General features: G+C 37.4%; 1 protein-coding gene across 1 annotated transcript in view; it reads right to left on the reverse strand.

Moving 5' to 3' along the window:
* The window catches only part of LOC136877675 (hydrocephalus-inducing protein homolog), a 127,024-nt gene that overhangs the window by 95,125 nt on the left and 13,196 nt on the right, over positions 1–18,703 (reverse strand). The gene's annotated exons all lie outside the window — the stretch shown is intronic.

Raw genomic sequence — 18,703 nt, forward strand, 5'->3', positions numbered from 1 at the left:
TACATTAGGTTCAGACTGGGACATAACATCAGCCTCAGAATTAGGTGAATCATCCTTTAACATACGGTACAGTTATAACAAACAAAATTTGAATCAACCATTTGAGATTCATCACAAGAATTGTCAGTTAGTCATCTAGAATTACTATTGCCAGGATGCCCTGGTCCAGAAGAATTATGTGGGCAATGCCTGGAGAAATGCCTATTTGACCCACCAGAATTATTGGTGGATGAGACTCTACCCACATCGAGTTTTGAATTGCCTAAAGGGCCCAATCTTAGGACAATTCCTCTGGATATGTTCAGCAGAACCACAACTAAAACATGCACAAGAATTACATGGCTTTGAATAAAGGGAAGAAGCGGTTTTAGTAACCTGAGGAAAAGATGTAATCATAGAAGGGGGAACTAATGAAAACCCATAGTTGGTCGGCATATCTAATACCTTCGGCAAAAACTGTAATAGCTTCCAATTTAGCAAAAGTTATTGGTCATGGTGAAAGATCGATAGTTAGAAGCAAGACCCTCAACAATGCTGGCAACCATTTGAGACACAGTAAGCATAAAAATTCTAGCATAGAATTGAATATCTTGAATATACTATGACAAAGATTCATTCAAATGCTGCACTCTGAAATAGTGTTTCTGCACTAACGAAGACAAGGCACGAGGAAGGAATGAAGAATTCAAGTACATGCCCATGAAACTGATCCACAGTCCATCTCCCAGAAATGGCTCTAATGATATGCTCAGAAAGAGCTCCAGATACATGTGGATATACGACTTGAAAAATGTGATCATTTCTCAAATTGTACCCAATAGCCTGATCTTTAAATTCTATTAAAAAGTGAAGGAAAGAAATAGAATTTTCAGTAAATTTAGACACTTCCTTAAATATAGTTGTCAATGGATAAGGTCAATTGGAGAAAATCTGAGAAAAAGCAGGTGTAGAAGATACCTGGGAAGGACTAGAGTGGTCCTGAGAAGGAATTATAGCAGCATAGTAACACTTGAGAAAAGAATGGAGCACTGAAAGTGAAGTTAGAACTAGCAGACTCTAATGTAACAGGTGCAGATATCCTCATCTGCAAAACATCCTCTAAAATTTGAGAAACCATCAGAGCATTGATTACTTGTTTAGGGGTTATACAACCTAAAGGAATATTTGGTATGGATGGCACTAGGATAGGAGAATAGTTTTGCACTATCGCATGAGGAACAGGTTGTGCAGCAAAAGTAGGCTGACGCTGAGAAATGGTAGAGTTAGTAGGTGCCATAGAAATATTGGCTGGTATGCCAACATGTGCAGAAGACACATTATATGCATAATTTACAGGCCCCAAAGCACCTGAAAAGAGAGCAGAAGAAGAAACCTGGGGAACGTTACCCACATTAGATTCGCGAATAACATTAGCACTTGTGACCATGGTACATGCTTGAGAAGCTGTGTGGAAGTAGAAATTGGAGTAATACTTTCTCTTGTTTGAGGAACAACTGGGGATTCAATCAGTAAGTAATTACGATCACTTTCACAAGATCCTGAAGAGGTAGGGACTTGAAAAATCAGATATTGAATTAGACAATTCATACCATTCAAGCAATCTTAATAATTTGTCATACAATTTGGAAAATGATGTTAACAATGATTCACACTCCTGCTGCTCATTTCCTGGCAAATTAAGAGACAACAAATACCAGATATGATCCTTGTAATGTTGTAATTGACCTTTAACACACATTAATTGATTTTCTGAGGGCTTAGAAGAATGAAAAGACAAAATTATAGCATTAAACTCAGGTAATTTATCTTTAATCACTGCCAGACTCACTCAATTCATCTGCAGTTAGCTCAGGAACACTCACCGGTAAGTTAAGGGAAAAAGCTAATAAACTCCTATCGTCCCTAACAGTCGTTATAGCATTTACTTTACAAATCCCTAGTTTGTAAGTAATTCCTCCTTTCTCACATGAGAAGGAGCAGAAGCAGCTCAAGACATCATGAAAGGAAGAAACTAAAATACAGATAATTCTGTGCATTTAAAATCTTACCTAATTTTTAAGGTTAGCTAGGTTCAATCACCATCTACTAATCCTTCATTTACAACACATGCTCCTGCTACCAAATGTAACCGTTCAACGGCTGGGTTACACAAAAATACCAGATAATCATAATCATAATAAATTTTATGAATTTATAAACACAGTATAAACAGTAAAACAAACTCAAGGTTCATAGAAGCTGAGTACCATAAAACATAAACAACAGGCTGGGAAACAGGACAACTAGTCTATAAAACGGACGTGGAAAGCAGCATGGACCCTACGGGGTTGATGGAGCATATCCGTTGTGAATGAACAAGTATGTTGTTGTTGTTGTTGTTGTTTGGGTCATCAGTCCATAGACTGGTTTGATGCAGCCCTCCATGCCACCCTATCATGTGCTAACATTTTCATTTCTAAGTAACTATTGCTTCTTACATCTGCTCTAATCTGCTTGTCATATTCACACCTTGGTCTACTCCCTACCGCTCTTACCACCTACACTTCCTTAAAAAACCAACTGAACAAGTCCTGGGTGTCCTAAGGTGTGTCCTATCATACTATCTCTTCTTCATGTCAAATTTAGCCAAATAGATCTCCTCTCACCAATTCGATTTAGTATCTCTTCATTCGTGATTCGATCTATCCATCTCACCTTCAGCATTCTTCTGTAACCCCACATTTCAAAAGTTTCTATTCTCTTTCTTTCTGAGCTAGTTATCGTCCATGTTTCACTTCCGTACAATGGCACGCTCCACGCGAAAGTCTTCAAAAACATCTTTCTAATTTCTATATCAATGTTTGAAGTGAGCAAATTTCTTTTCTTAAGAAAGCTCTTTCTTGCTTGTGCTAGTCTGCATTTTATGTCCTCCTTACTTCTGCCATCGTTAGTTATTTTACTACCCAAGTAACAATATTCATCTACTTCCTTTAAGACCTCATTTCCTAATCTAATATTTCCTGTATCACCTGCCTTCATTCGACTGCACTCCATTACTTTTGTTTTGGACTTATTTATTTTCATCTTGTACTCCTTACCCAAGACTTCGTCCATACCATTCAGCAGCTTCTCGAGATCTTCTGCAGTCTCAGATAAAATAACAATGTCTTTGGCAAATCTCAAGGTTTTGATTTCCTCTAATTGGATTGTGATTCCCTTTCCAAATTCCTCTTTGATTTCGTTTACTGCCTGTTCTATGTAAACATTGAAAAGGAGGGGAGACAAACTGCAGCCTTGCCTCACTCCTTTATGGATTGCTTTTTCTTTTTCAAAGTCCTCGAAACTTATCACTGCAGACTGATTTTTATACAGATTGTAGATAACTTTTCGTTCTCGGTATCTGATCCCAATCACCTTCAGAATCTTAACCCCTTAACTGGGGTGCTTGATACACATTAGCTCACTCTCAGGTGGGGAGCGATTTCCCTGATTGAAGAAAATATTTAATTACTTAATTAAAAGTGATCTTAGACTAAAATGAACTATTGAAGGGCCAAAAGAGAAATATTTACTTGAATATAATGTATTTAATTCTTGAAAAATTTGATTATTTTAATTTTTCAATACTTTGTGCAAAAAACATACTAAGTGCTTTCACACTGTGAAATCGAGATTGCTTCTTCCTAACTGCAAAGCTCTGGTTTTTGTTTATACAGCAACTTTCACCTGAATATTTTAGGCAGTTTACTATTAATCTCTGCCTGACCCCTTGGTGCTATTCGACAGGAGTAGGCTATGTGCCGGCACCGGGTTTCACCCTCTCCCTACTATCATATATCACGTCATTCATTTCATCTCTCATGAACTCCTCTGATGAGGTTGACGTCAGGAAGGGCATCCGGTCATAAAAACCGCCACGACAAATTCATCTCACCTCATACCCGACCCCGTAGGGAAACGGGACAAGGGTTGGACAAACAACACTATTAATCTCTGCCTGTAAATAAATGTTTCTGTATATGTAAATTGTAGATTTACAAAGTTTGCATGTACTTAAAAGATATACAATGGAATAAATTATAATCCTCACAAAATTTTCTGTTATGCTGGTTAGCATTTTCGAGGGATCAAGTTTATATAGCCTCCCTACAATTCATAAGTGACATAAACGGACTATATTACACTAAAATACAGTTAGTATTTACAGTATTTACAATCTTCACAGTGTTATGTCTTTTACAGCTGTTCATTATGATACACACGGAAGCAGGTCATGATATATAACTTGCCTCACCTTCGCATAATTTATATAATTCCATTTTGAAATGTGATTGTTTTCTTGTTATGTAAACTTTCCATCCTAGCCAACCTTTACATAGCAAGAGGTTCTCATCAATTGACATTTCGCCATCAGGGGTATAAGCTTCCGAAAATTTTGCTAACAGGTGGTCAAATACTGGATTCATCTTGTATATTTTGGGAGGAAGTTGTGCATTATTCACCTCATTGTCAGAGATATGTAAAAAGCTGTGGATGAAAATCTAATAATAATAATAATAATAATAATAATAATAATAATAATAATAATAATAATAATAATAATAATAATAATAATAATAACAACAACAACAACAACAATAATAATAATAATAATAATAATAATAATAATAATAATAATAATAATAATAATAATAATAATAATAATAATAATGGCTTCACGTCCCACTAACTACTTTTACGGTTTTCAGACACACGGAGGTGCCCGAATTTAGTCCCGCAGGAGTTCTTTTGCATGCCAGTAAATCTACTGACAAGAGGCCGACGTATTTGAGCACCTCCAAATACCACTGGTCTGAGCCAGAATCGAACCTTCCCCAGTTGGGGTCAGGAGGCCGGCCAGGCTACTTAATCTAGCGAGGAAAAAAAAACTCTTCTGTGTCACCAGCTCATAGAAAATAGACGTTGTGAACAAGCGATTGCGAGAAATAGTGTCCTAATTTAGGTTTCTGTACAATCCCCTGCGGCAACAGAATGGCCATAAGAAGATTTATTTCGTCCTTATTTGCCCGGACACGGTCTTGATATTGATTCCTTTCTTTCATCTTACTAAACTGGGTTTTATGTGTGATTTCCTGCTCAGCATCTTTTGTCTGTTCAGCTATGTTCTGGCATATCTCATCATAAAAAAGTTATTAAAATATTTCGCTCAGCTTTGTTTTCCCTAAAAACACTCTCTTTACATCACGGTGGAAATTTGGATCAATGCAGGAATTTCTTTGTCCATTTTCAGTATAAGCTGACCAAGAACTTGCAATGGTTGGATTGTAATCAGTATTATCATCACAACTGTCACTGTCACGATCGCTACTTGAACTGGAATCGAACACGTGTTGTCTCTATTGTGACTGCTGAACATTCGCATCAGCTACGCCCAAACCATGTATATTCGAGCCTGCAGTACTTATTCCAGGTAATTTCCTGTCACTTATGAATTCTCCTTCACCAGAACTTACTTCACTAATATCACAATTCTCGCCACTAAATTCCAAAATTTCGTTTATCATGGCCCGTAAATCATCTTCCTCTAACAGTGGGGGCCGGTAATTCATTATAGATATTTTAATGGGAAAAAATGTAAGAAAAAGGATTGAATAGAACCCTGGTCTCAGCAGTTTGGACGGAAATCATGAAATATGACTATTAGGGATGCGTATGATAATAAAATGTTGTGCAACTCGTGATAAACACACACTCCAGTCGTGAAAGAAGAACTCAAGACTGGGGATAATAAATCAGATCACAGTTCTAAAATGTCATCAGAGAGGTCTGTTATGTGTCATAATCTCTAGAAATCCCTTCTACAGCAATATTTTTACATCCAAGGGACGATTAGGTGATGAGCTAAAGCTTCAGCACGGAGCTATTAGGCCTTAGGTCATTCTTGCGCGGACTCAGATGCGTTCTTTATGTTGCAACTCATGGATGACACATTAGTATTGGGTGAACATAGTTGAAAAAATTCACATCAGAGGGCAGACTCATCCAGAATACGCTGCTGAAAAGGAAATAAACCTCAGCAAGCAGGCAACTGAGAAAAAAAATCATTTGAATCGGCGGATATATCCACGTTCCCCACCGAGCAAGCGACTTGCAGCCATGGATCTTGCTGCATCGCCCACCGAACGGGATAAATAGCTTGGTCCAATCGACATTATCGAATGCCTTTTCTAGATCTACGAATGCCATGTATGTGGGCTTGTCCTTCTTGATTCCATCCTCTAAGATCAGACGTAAAGTTAGGATTACTTCACGTGTTCTTACATTTCTTCTGAAGCCAAATTGATCTTCCCCCATTTCAGCTTCAACTTGTTTTTCCATTCTTCTGTAAATAATACATGTTAAAATTGTGCAGGCATGAGATACTAAACTAATGGTGCGGTAGTTTTCACACCTGTCAGAACCAGCTTTCTTCGGAATAGGTATAACAACATTCTGCAGAAAATCGGATGGGATTTCTCCTGTCTCATACATCTTACACACTAAATGGAATAACCTTGCCATGCTGGTTTCTCCTCAGGCAGTCAGTAATTCAGAGGGAATGTCACCAATTCCAGGTGCCTTGTTCCTATTTAGGTCGCTCACAGCTCTGTCAAACTCTGACCTCAAAATTGGGTCTCCCATTTCATCAGCATCAACAGCCTCTTCTTGTTCCAGAACCAAATTATCTACATCTTTACCTTGATACAATTGTTGGATATGTTCTTGCCATCTTTCTACTTTGTCTTCTTTCCCTAGAAGTGGCTTTCCATCTGAGCTCTTAATATTCATATACCTAGATTTCCTTTCTCCAAAGATTTCCTTGATTTTCCTGTATGCAGCACTTACCTTTCCCAGGACCATACAACCTTCGACATCCTTGCATTTCTCCTTCAGCCATTCTTCCTTAGCTACCTTGCACTTTCTATCCTGATTCTTTAATCGCCTGTATTCTTTTCTACCCTCTTCATTTCTAACATTCTTGTATTTTTGTCATTCATCAATCAGGTCCAGTATCTCTTGAGTTATCCACTGACTCTTAGTTGATGTTTTCTTCCTTCCTAAAATTTCTTCAGCAGCCCTACTGACTTCATTTTTCATGACTATCCACTCTTCCTCTACTGTGTTTCCTACAGCCTTTTCATTTAGAACTTGTGCAACATGTTCCTTGAAACAATCCCTCACACTCTTTTCTTTCAACTTGTCTAGATCCCATCTTTTTGCATTCTTTCCTTTCTTCAATTTCTTCAACTTCAGATGGCATTTCATGACCAACAAGTTGTGGTCAGAGTCCACGTCTCCTTCTGGGAAAGTTTTGCAATCCAACACCTGGTTTCTGAATCTCTGCCTAATCATAATGAAGTCCATTTGATACCTTCCAGTATCTCCAGGTCTCGTCTATGTATACAGCCATTATTTGTGGTGTTTGAACCAAGTATTGGCAAGGACTACATTATGATCATTGCAGAATTCAACCAGCCAACTTCCTCTTTCGTTTCTTTGTCCCAATCCAAATTCTCCTACTGCATTACCTTCTCTTCCTTGGCCTACCACTGCATTCCAGTCTCTCATCACAATTAGATTCTTGTCATCTTTTACATATTGTATTAAATCTTCTATCTCTTCATATATTCTTTTGATTTTCTCATCATCCACTGAACTAGTAGGCATATAGACCTGCACTATTGTGGTGGGCATTGGTTTGGTGTCTATCTTGACGACAATAATTCTTTCACTATGCTGGTCATAGTAGCTTACCCGCTGCCCTATTTTCTTATTCATAATTAACCCAACTCCTGCATTTCCCCTGTTTGATTTTGTGTTGATAATTCGGTAGTTGCCTGACCAAAAATCTTGTTCTTCCTGCCAACGTACTTCACTTATACCAACTACATCTAACTTTAGTCTATCCATCTCCCTTTTCAGATTCTCTAACCTACCACAACGATTCAAACTTCTAACATTCCACGCTCTGACTCGCAAAATGTCAGTATCCATCTTCCTGATGATCGCCACCTCTCGTGTAGTCCCCACCCGGAGATCCAAATGGGGGACTAGTTTACCTCCGGAATATTTTACCCAGGTGGAAGCCATCATCAGCACATCATTCATACAGAAAGAGCTGCATGTACTCAGGAGTTAGTTATGGCTGTAGTTTCCCGTTGCTTTCAGCCGTGTAGCAGTACCAACACAACTAAGCCATGTTGAGTATTATTACAAGGCCATTTCAGTCAATCATCTAGACTGCCGCCCTTGCAACTTCCAAAAGGCTGCTACCCCCCTTTCGTTGAACCATTCGTTAGTCTGGTCTCTCAACAGAGACTCGGCTATCTGCTTCATTGGGACACGCAAACCTCCCCACTGTGGCAAGGTCACATGGTTCACAGGGAAGGATGAACAAATAGTAGATGGTAATTTCCCTTGAATATTTTTAAATGAAAGTACACAAAAGAAGATAATAAAAGGACAAACAAAAACTCAAATATTTTTCATAGTAAATGTAAATGTCGATTGCACCTGCAGATATACACTACGTATAAAGGAAAATTCTAAGCTCATATGATGGTTTAAGTGTTAATTGCACCTGCAGATATGCACTACATACAAAGAAAATCTTAAGCTCACATGATGGTTTAAATGAGGGCTAATCCAAATCTACGCAAATTAGGAAAAAAGAAAGGAAGAAAATCTTAACACAGAGGCACAGAAAACTTGCATCAGTAACTGAAACACTTCCAGTAAAGAGCATAGATTTTACTTGCATGTGTTAAGATATACAGAACTATGAGAGGCAAACCCCAGTCCAAGAAATATGAATAAAAATTAGACATGAAGATCGGAGATAAACTCTCGTTCTTAATGGCAATGAGATACATCCAGGCTGAAATTCAGGAGTAGAATTTGCTATTTACAGTAAGATCCTGTTGGCTGTTAGTAAATGGATACTGATAAATGATTGCCTTTGTGCATTAACACTAAAAGCCCCACCATATATGTTCTGCAATGTAAAAAGATAGGTACACAAAATTACATTGATGTCACCTGATGGTAAGATGAGAAACCAGAATGACCATGTACTAGTAGATGGAGGACATTGTGGACGAGCTGAATATATGCAAACTTTCCATGGAGCTGACGTGAATTCATACCATCTTTTTGTACTCCTGAAGATTTGTTTTAATTTATCCACTAAGTGGTAAATAAAAAGTGAAGAGATAGTTCGACATAACATGGAGAGACTTGCAAATGAGGAAGTCTTATCAAGACAGTATAATAGATGTCTTTGTTGTCACAGACATCCGATGAAGTAGAAGGTAAATGGACGTCCTTGTGTAATGGAGATATTCAGAGTGTGACAAATATATTGGAACGATGATCAAAACAGAAGGATCTTGGTTGGATGAAAAATATCGAGAGGAGTTGGAATTTATCTACTAAGTGGTAAAAGAAAAGTGAAGAGATAGATCGACATGACATGGAGAGACTTGCAAATGAGGAAATCTTACCAAGACAGTATAGTGAATGTCTTTGTTGTCACAGACATCCGATGAAGTAGAAGAGAAATGGACGTCCTTGTGGAATGGAGATATTCAGAGTGTGACAAATATATTGAAAGGACGATCAAAACAGAAGGATATTGGTTGGATGAAAAATATCAAGAGGAGTTGGAAGCTTAATCCTTGAGTGGTCTTGTGAAGACTCAAGAGTCACCACACTAGTTTATTACTGTCATTACAAGAAAACTTCCAAGGCCACCGACAGGAAACACCATCTACCCTTCAGTAACTATTCACAACCAACATAATTAAACATGAGCACGCTAGTGTTCGTCTAGGTCATGTGGTAGTGAGTCACTGTTTCACAAGTGTTAACAGCTTCTAATAAATGCCATGTGAACTGCACTGCTCCAAAGTACATTTTACAAAGGAAAAAATGAGTGGAAAGGAGAGGAGATGTAACACTGATTGCCTTGATATCAGAAGTGTTGTGCAGAGTTTGCTTGAGGAAGATGATGATGATGACAATGAAGAAGGTGAAATGTATAGTGATGAGGCGGAAGATATTCTTGAAATGATAAACAAAAGTACAGAAACAAAACAAGATGCAGACAGTAGAGATTAAGTAGAGGAAAATGACAGGGAGGCATGTTCTAAGTGGCATAAACCTTACCTTCCTAAATATGTTCGAACCTGACAACAAAATACTGTTATAAGTTTAACTTTGATATTTAGAAATTTCATGATCCGTATTGAAGTGGGATTACAATAATTGAAATTAAGAGGGTTCCTCCTATTCAATACAAAGATATTTATTAACGTGAATGAATCACATATCGTTCACATGAGGTACTAGTTTCGGTACCTCATGTGAACGATGTTCATGAGATTCATTCACGTTAATAAATATCTTGGTATTGAATAGGAGGAACCCTCTTCATTTCAATTATTGTAATTACAAGTTTACCTGATGTGAAAGCAGTTGCAGAGCTTGCTAAAACTCCTACAGTGTACAAACGGGAAAACTGAAGAGGTTCAAACAAACTACAACAGAGATCTACCAACATAAGTGAAATGAAGGCCTTAACTGGCATATTGTACTTATGTGCTGCAAGGAAAGACAACCACTCAAATACCAAGGACATTTGGGCTAGCGATAAGATGAGCTGTGCCACTTCATTATGTCAGAGAGACATTTTAGGTTCGTAAAAAGGCTCAACATTGGCTTCATATGTCACCAAGAAGAACAAAGTTATTATCATTCTCTCCAAAATGTATCATAATGCAGCAATCAATTCTGGAAACTGGAGACAAAATCAAACCAGAAATGACTGCTACTAAGTCAGGTGTTGACACTGGGGCCCAGTTGAGCAGTACATACAGAGAACAAACAGATGGCACACTGAATATGGCAGGAAGAAATTCACAAATTGTTTTCAAGAGCATGAATAATGCCTTCTAAAAGACTCAGCTCTTGATTTTGCTGTTGATGACTTGCATGCGTGTTCGCAGTGCTCTCCTCTGCCAATAGCGCTCAAAAAGGGTATTTCTAATCTGTGCACTACAGAGCAAGAAATTATGATAAATGCTGGTCCAAGCACCAAGAGGAAGAGGTGTTACAAATGCATCCAAAAAAAAAAAAAACAGGGCCACAAAATATACTACCATATCCTGTGGGAAATATATTTGTCTTCTACATACCTAGAAGATCTGTTCAGATTGTGCTTAGTGCATTCTCCATTATGCAGAGTGATTTCAATTTGTTCAGGCTGTAGTACACTGTATTTGTACAGATTTTATATTGTGAATTTCTCATTGTGTTTGAATATGAAATTCAATTTTTTCAGGCTGAATATGGCCTAGCATTTATTTACAGTGTTTGTTTTATGTAATGACAGATTTTTATACTGGTATCATTGTGATAACTGAAAGTCTGCATGATGGTTTTTTATTCATATGTTCAAGGAGTGTTAAATGTCCATCATTAGTTGCTTTATTATTAATAAATTAATAAATTAGGTTCAATAATTTATGTTCATCCTTTCAAAATGTCCTGAAATTAATGTAACTCCTTAATCAAAACTTGGGATAGTGTAAGTACCTCAAAAACAAAATGGTGTCTCTCAGATACCACGTGACCTATGACAGAATTGTGTGCAACCACTGCTAGGTTAATGGAAGAATGGAATGAGTTAAGTAACCTTCAAAAGATGCACAGATAGCATGTATAGAGGTGAGATGGATGACTGATAGGCTCATAGGAAGGAAAAAATGGGAACAGGAGAAAAATCAAGAGCTTCATTGCACTGCTTTTTCTGTAATGGTTCAAATCCCATTACAAACATTCCTCTGTATTTATTCTTATTCTTATTCTTATTCTTATTCTTATTCTTATTCTTATTCTTATTCTTATTCTTATTCAATTCTATCATCTGATTTTGCTATTTATTAATTACTGATCATTTGCTCGATTTCATGTATGTGTGTGTTAGCATTAAGAGAATGTATATACAATGAGATTGGCTGATTAATGTAAGATATTTATTTATTTTGTGAACCAACATTTAAGATGTTGCATTAAGTGGTGTAATATTGTTACATTTACTGTCAAGGAGGTGTGATCAGCGAGTTTTTACTCTGTCTGCAGCTATTTAAACATCACGTGCAATACGTCGACGCTTGGTTTGAGTGAGGTCAAGGTCTGATTTAACCATGACGTAGGCGTAAACCATGCGACAATTAGAATCTATAAAAGGGCTTGTTTCCCATAGGAGTCAGTCATATGGATAGTGAAGCCTCAGTCGGTCAGTCAGTTGGATGGAGAAGAAGTAGTTATATGGATACGCAGTCTTCAGTGATAAGATGTATTATATGTTTGGAGTGTGTTCCGTATATGTGTTCGGTCGAGTTATTGTGTTGGTTCGGTGACAGCCGAAGATTGAGTCTTCGTAATGCAGACTAACAGTTTGGTGGATTATGTGTAAAGTTGATTGTGCAGTGTGGTTATATTTTTAAGCCATGCTATCTCTCGTTTGTAAAGTTAAAAGGATATGTCACCAAATTAGGTTTGAGATACCTACAGCTGATGCCAATTCCAAGGAATACATCACAAGAACACTCAAAGTGTCCAAGGTACTGTAATGTGAACCGTGAGGGATAAATTTCTTGTACAGATTTTAAATGTCCGGTCAAGAGTATTTTAAATTTAATGCCTAGAGCTTCATTCTGTTTTAATTTCAGAGTTTTATATTGTAATTTCATTATCACAGCAAATCTCACCATTTCAATTCAAAAATTTAAAGAATATAATTTGTTTAGTATCAAGTAAATTGTTTTATTTCATGGTAGATCAGATAACCTCAAATTTTAGTTGGGAAACCAAACATCAATATCCTTTTCCCAGAACCTATATGTTATGCTGTCAAAGTAAACTTATTATCCTACACCCTAGAGATATTCAAGACTCTCATTCTATTTTTGTTACATTTATTTGTAGCTGGTGCCCATCATCAATTAAAGTGTTAGTATTTCTGGTTATTGTATGTATAGGTAATTACAAGGTGAAGACCCAACAGCAGGGCACATTTTATGTGGAAACTTGAAGGTAAATACAAACTGAGACAACATGTATATTTAATTACTGTATATTGGAGCAACGAACACAAGTGTCACCACAACGTTGGGGCTTGTATAATTCAGAACTTGTTCTGGATGACAGCATACCATAGGTTGATTTTGGGGGGAAATATGCATATCTAAGCCAATGGAATCATAACCGGTAAATTTGAGGAGTGTAATTTTGTGTTACATATTTGTATTTTGGGGGCATGTCAAGGGAAGTAAAAGGGGAAATCAATTTGATATCGTGTACTAATACTAGTGAACCAAAGATGGACAAGGAAGACAATAACAAGTCATGTGACAAGGAGGCTATTGCATCTAAGGAAATCCAAGATGATGTTGAGAACAGGGAGTTGATGACCAGTATGGAAGGTTCTGTAGTAAGTCAGAAAAGTGCAGAAGTTGAGAAACACGTTGAAACTCAAAAAGAAGTCACGGGGGGGGAGAATGAACCAAGTTCTTTTTAATTTGCTGACGTCCAAAATGACCGAGCTCAGTGAAAATAGTAATAAACAGGTTAACTCCATAAGTAAACAAGTTAACTCTATAAGTAGCAAAATGGAAGAAATGATTGGTAGTAGTAATGAAAATTGTAATAAACAGATTAACTATATAAGTAGCAAATTGGAAGAAGTGATTGGTAGTAGTAACGAAAGTTGTATAAAGGTCAATAGCCAAATGGAAGAATTGATTGATCGTAACAATGTGATCAATTATGATGAGTTAAGTGAATCACTAAATACTGTAGTAAAATAGATACTAAGATAGTAGAGGTAACTGATCAAATATCTAAGTTAGAGAATAAGATAAAGAGTGTGTTGAAATCAGAGCTGAAATGGAGTTGAATCGGAGCAATCTTCATACTCAGATCAAGGAAGTCAAGGGAACATGTACAGAGAATAGTAACAATATCGCACAGTTAAATTAATAAGATTTCTAGTAATCGGGAAGAAATTCATGAGATAGTAGAGAAAAGATTAGACAAGATCCACAATACAATTCAATGGAACAAGCTGAGCTGTTTGGAGGGCACTTTAAGGTTGCCTTCCCTACTGAAATGGTGTACTTTCAGAGGCAGAATGTAGGGAATGAACTGAATGCTCCAGAACCAATAGCTGAAGAGATAAGCCTAGTCCTAGAATCCCTCACAGAGAATAAGGTGCCAGAGGGCAGTGGCATTAATGTAGAGCTGTGCAGATAAGGAGGTAAGATTGTGATAGAAACTCTTACAACAACTGATTCTCTATTATCTGGTGGACTGAGGAGATTCCAACTGAATGGAAGAGAACAATCATCTTCCAACTGTTAAAGAAGACAACAGCATGCAGGTAGATAACTAGAGAAGAATCTCTTTGCTTGACCACCCCCAGCCAGAGGGGGATCTACTAGACAGAGTTTGCACATCTACACTATGGCATTTTGAGTATGTGTTGAGTAAGAAGCTTATTAATATGGATTGAGTGCAGTTTAGAAAGTGGGGATAGAAGGAAAATGCCTAGTTGGAAGGATTAGAACATGCTGGATGGATATAGTCAAGACTGGCATTGCAGTTGGGGTGCAGGAGAAACACTGGATGACATGAAGAGCAAAACATTCATGAAGAGAGGAACTGTAAACAGATCATGATGATGCCATTGATGCTTTCACAGTCCATACTTATAGACATGATATAGGCTTTTGGGCTTATGCCATGTCAACAAAATAAGGCAAAATCTCAACTGTCCACAAGAAAGGTTTATATTGGAGAGAATAATGGCTATTACTTCAACAAACTTCAACAAACGAAATAGTCAGTGTTTTCGTTTAATGTATTTAATATGTCATTTAAAGAAGAACAATTTCAATGTATTACTTGCTGTTATTAAAAGTTCAGTTGACTCACTAATTGATGTAAAGCAAAGATGCAACCTATTTGCCTGAGTCAACATGCCATTTTATGTAAAAAAAAATGTAACTTACACATCTGAGCAAAATACAGAAAACCTTTCTCTAAATACATGTTTTATTTTCAAGACATAACTAGGATTTTCTTGAATCAAAAGCTAAGTATAGTAGCATCAATAACTAGCAGCTTACTATACCAGGAAGAGGCAGCCTTTGCATCGTAAGCTGGATCTCCTCCGCATTGTATGTGTTTATGGGAGTCGAAACGCTTCATTGTGCTGTTGGGCAATATCCTTACAAATTTGGTATTTAGCCCATTCAGCACTTTGACAGTGATTTCGTAGCTGTCATAGCTGGACATGTGTAGCTGGACTGCTTCATGAGCATTTACTTTCAGCCTGGAGAAGTAATAATTTCTCTGTTCATAAGACAGCATTTTGAGGAGCTCCATTTCTATTACCTTTGTGTTGTTAGTGTATACTGTAAGGGGTGAGGGCATTGACCCCTTATGGGTGGATTTTTTTGTTGGTTGTGGTGGCTGAGGTAGTTTCTGCTGTGTCTGCCTCGTGTGTGTTGTGTTGAGTTCTGTGACTTGGTGGGTGGTGGCTGAATGGAGCCGATAGATGTGTCAGTAGAGCTATTGGCTCGGGTACTTGGTTCATGAATTGTGTCAAAGGAAGACGAGATTTAATTGAATGTCATTTCCCTTAGCCTTTTTCAGTGGATATGATCCCACAACTATGAAGGTGCCTAGGATGACTGAAAGAGGAGTTGAACCAGTGATCTGTGCCTGCGCCATGATGGTGTAAGCATCCGCCAGGGGCCCCTCCGAGGCTTTGGCTATGGACATCCCAACATGGTGATAAGCACACTTATTTTAAATATTATGTGGTCTTATAAATGTGGGATTAATTTCGTGTAAATATGTAGCATAGGATTGTAAGAGTTAAATGCAGTTGTTTTAAACTAGGGAGCAGCTTTGTAGTGGTATTCATGTTTTATTAAGTAAAGTTAATCTAGAGGGGAATGAAAATTATGGAATATGAGATAAATTTCATGCATATAGAATATTGCGGAAGTATTGTATTTCTTCCAATTGTGAAGAAAGAGTTTGATGAAAAGCATATGTATGAATTAAAGACTAGGTATCCAGAGGTTGAGAGTGCTTTAGATCAAGAGGGTAAAGCACAAATTCGTTTCAGGATTTCAAACGGTATAATTAATAGTTTTCTTTACATTGGAATATTCACTTTATATTTGTAATGCATGATGCATCTAAGATGCCTGTATTGGTGTGTTAATTGTGGGAGTAGCAATGCACCCTGATTTTTAAAGTAAATTTGCATGATTATAAGATAGAGATGGCTGTATAAATTTGTGTGATGTGTGACATGCCTGGGATCAAACATACGTCCTCCCAATTTAGATAGGGTTTTTCTTTCATGTCACGTAGGGTATATTTTTTTCTGTTTAGACTTAAGTTAATGGCTGCACTCATATCCATTTCAGATTTTTTGTTTATGTACTGATTATAGAAAACCGTAGATTGATTTTCTGCGCAATCATCTAGTTGTGAACCCCAGTCATCCATGAGTAAAGGATGTGGCATTGATAAGATGAATAACAGCCTGACGTGATTTAAAGAGAACCAAATGTGTAGAGAACATATAAGCAAATGAAGCTTTTGAATATGATATAATGATTGTGGTTGAAATGAGATTTACCATGATATTTCTTGATAATATGCTTCACTGTTAAGAAGATTTTAAAGAGTAGGTTACTGGCCTGACAAGAGGCAGGACCATGTGATAAGTGATTTATGGTCATTGGAAGGGAACGACCCAACTGTGTTGTGTTACGGGAGACCTCTGCAAGGATAACAAAATGTCAAGTCTGCACACAGAATGAAAGGAACGCTGGGCTCACAAAAAATTCAGTTCGCATTAAAAGATTTCTTTTAATTGTTTCATGTTTATTTCTGTAAAGGCTATGAATAACTGGAATGCCAGACTTGTATGTTTGTTAATCTTTGACACAGGTAGATAGGGATTTTCAGAGACCCAACTTTGGTGGCGTACTGGAGACCGCCGGTTCGAGTTCCAGGGCAAACCCAGGATTTTTTCGTCACACACAAGTTTATATTTTCCACAAAATGCAGCCATTCAGATTTCATTTAGTGTTTTTTTTTATGTTATTCCAGTGGAGTTCTGTAGTGTGTGTACATATTTTATTTTGTATGTTGTTCTTTGAGGATTGTTTTATGTTGTGTTTCTGAATTCGAGTGCGGGTTCTGTCCCGTGTTTTGGTCATCTTGTTCACTGTGATGAGGGTTCAATTCCGGACCTGACATCTGATTATTTTTCTTGTTTGTTGTGTCATGTCTACTAGAGCTATTTTTGTTGTCAATTAGGAGTGTAGTTAATTAATTAGGTGACCACTCAAAGTTGTCTCCGATTTTGTGGAAGTATTGTATTTCTTCCAATAGTGAAGAAAGAGTTTGATGAAAAACTGATGTATTTACTAAGATATTCCTGTATTAATGTATATTTCACATTAGTGTGTTTTCAAAGATATCGGTGTATTTATCGTCGAGTCATAAAATAATAATTATTTAATTATTATTATTTGCTTTATGTTGCACCGACACACATAGGCCTTATGGCCACAATGGGACAGGCGAGGCCTAGGAGTGGGAAGGAAGCGACCATGGCATTAATTAAGGTACAGCCTCAGCATTTGTCTGGTGTGAAAATGGGAAACCACGAAAAACCATCTTCAGGGCTGACGACAGTGGAGTTCAAACCCTCTATCTCCCGGATGCAAGCTCACAGCTGCATGCCCCTTAACTGCATGGCCAACTAGCTCAGTAGTCATAAAAGAAAAGATCGATCAAATCAGTATTAAATTTCTAAATGAATGGAGTGGTATCTCCAAGATTATGTATTCAGTCCATCTGACATGGTACAGTTTTGATTATATTTTATTGTTATTCAGGGTTACACTGGATAAAGTTGTGTGTTTTAACAAGAGATATTAAATTGCGTTAAAAAGGTTTTTCTGCTTATCATTTGCCGTCGTTAAATGCATCCTAGTTTCCTCTGTTCTCTTATGCATATAAGTTAGTTTTAATATTTTATTTGATTTTATGCCGTGAACGCACTACGGTCCTGGGAAGCCGGAGGTTGTATTATCAGTACGGAGAGATGTGCGGTCGAACCTCGCTCGGTCGGAAGAGCATTTATGCACCCATCAGTGTGGATTATATTTTTATGGCTTTCCCAGATCACGTGGCATTTTACTCTAGACTAGAAAGGTTTCATACCATCATGCGCCTTGGCATATGGTACCATGGCTGTAACCCAGTTTAGAGCAATATTGTTGTCATATGATACCATGGGCGACTGGTGTTGATGGGATGGTTCCAGTATGGAAAGGCACTGGAGATGTATTTTGAGTCAACATCTGCAGCAATCCAGAATTTGAGTCCACATTTGTTGGGCTTGTATGTCATAAACTGGGTAAATCTACGCCTGGTTTTGCTGGGAAGTAATTGTTCATCGACTGTAATATTTTCACTTTGGTGGTAAGAGTGAAGGCAATTTTCCACAAAATTTATCCCAGATTTCAGAGACAAGAGCAAATCTGTTAGCTGGCAGACTCTCAGCTCTGGTTGATTTCTTGTAGAA

The sequence above is a fragment of the Anabrus simplex genome, chromosome 7 (assembly GCF_040414725.1).
Source record: "Anabrus simplex isolate iqAnaSimp1 chromosome 7, ASM4041472v1, whole genome shotgun sequence".
Taxonomy (NCBI): domain Eukaryota; kingdom Metazoa; phylum Arthropoda; class Insecta; order Orthoptera; family Tettigoniidae; genus Anabrus; species Anabrus simplex.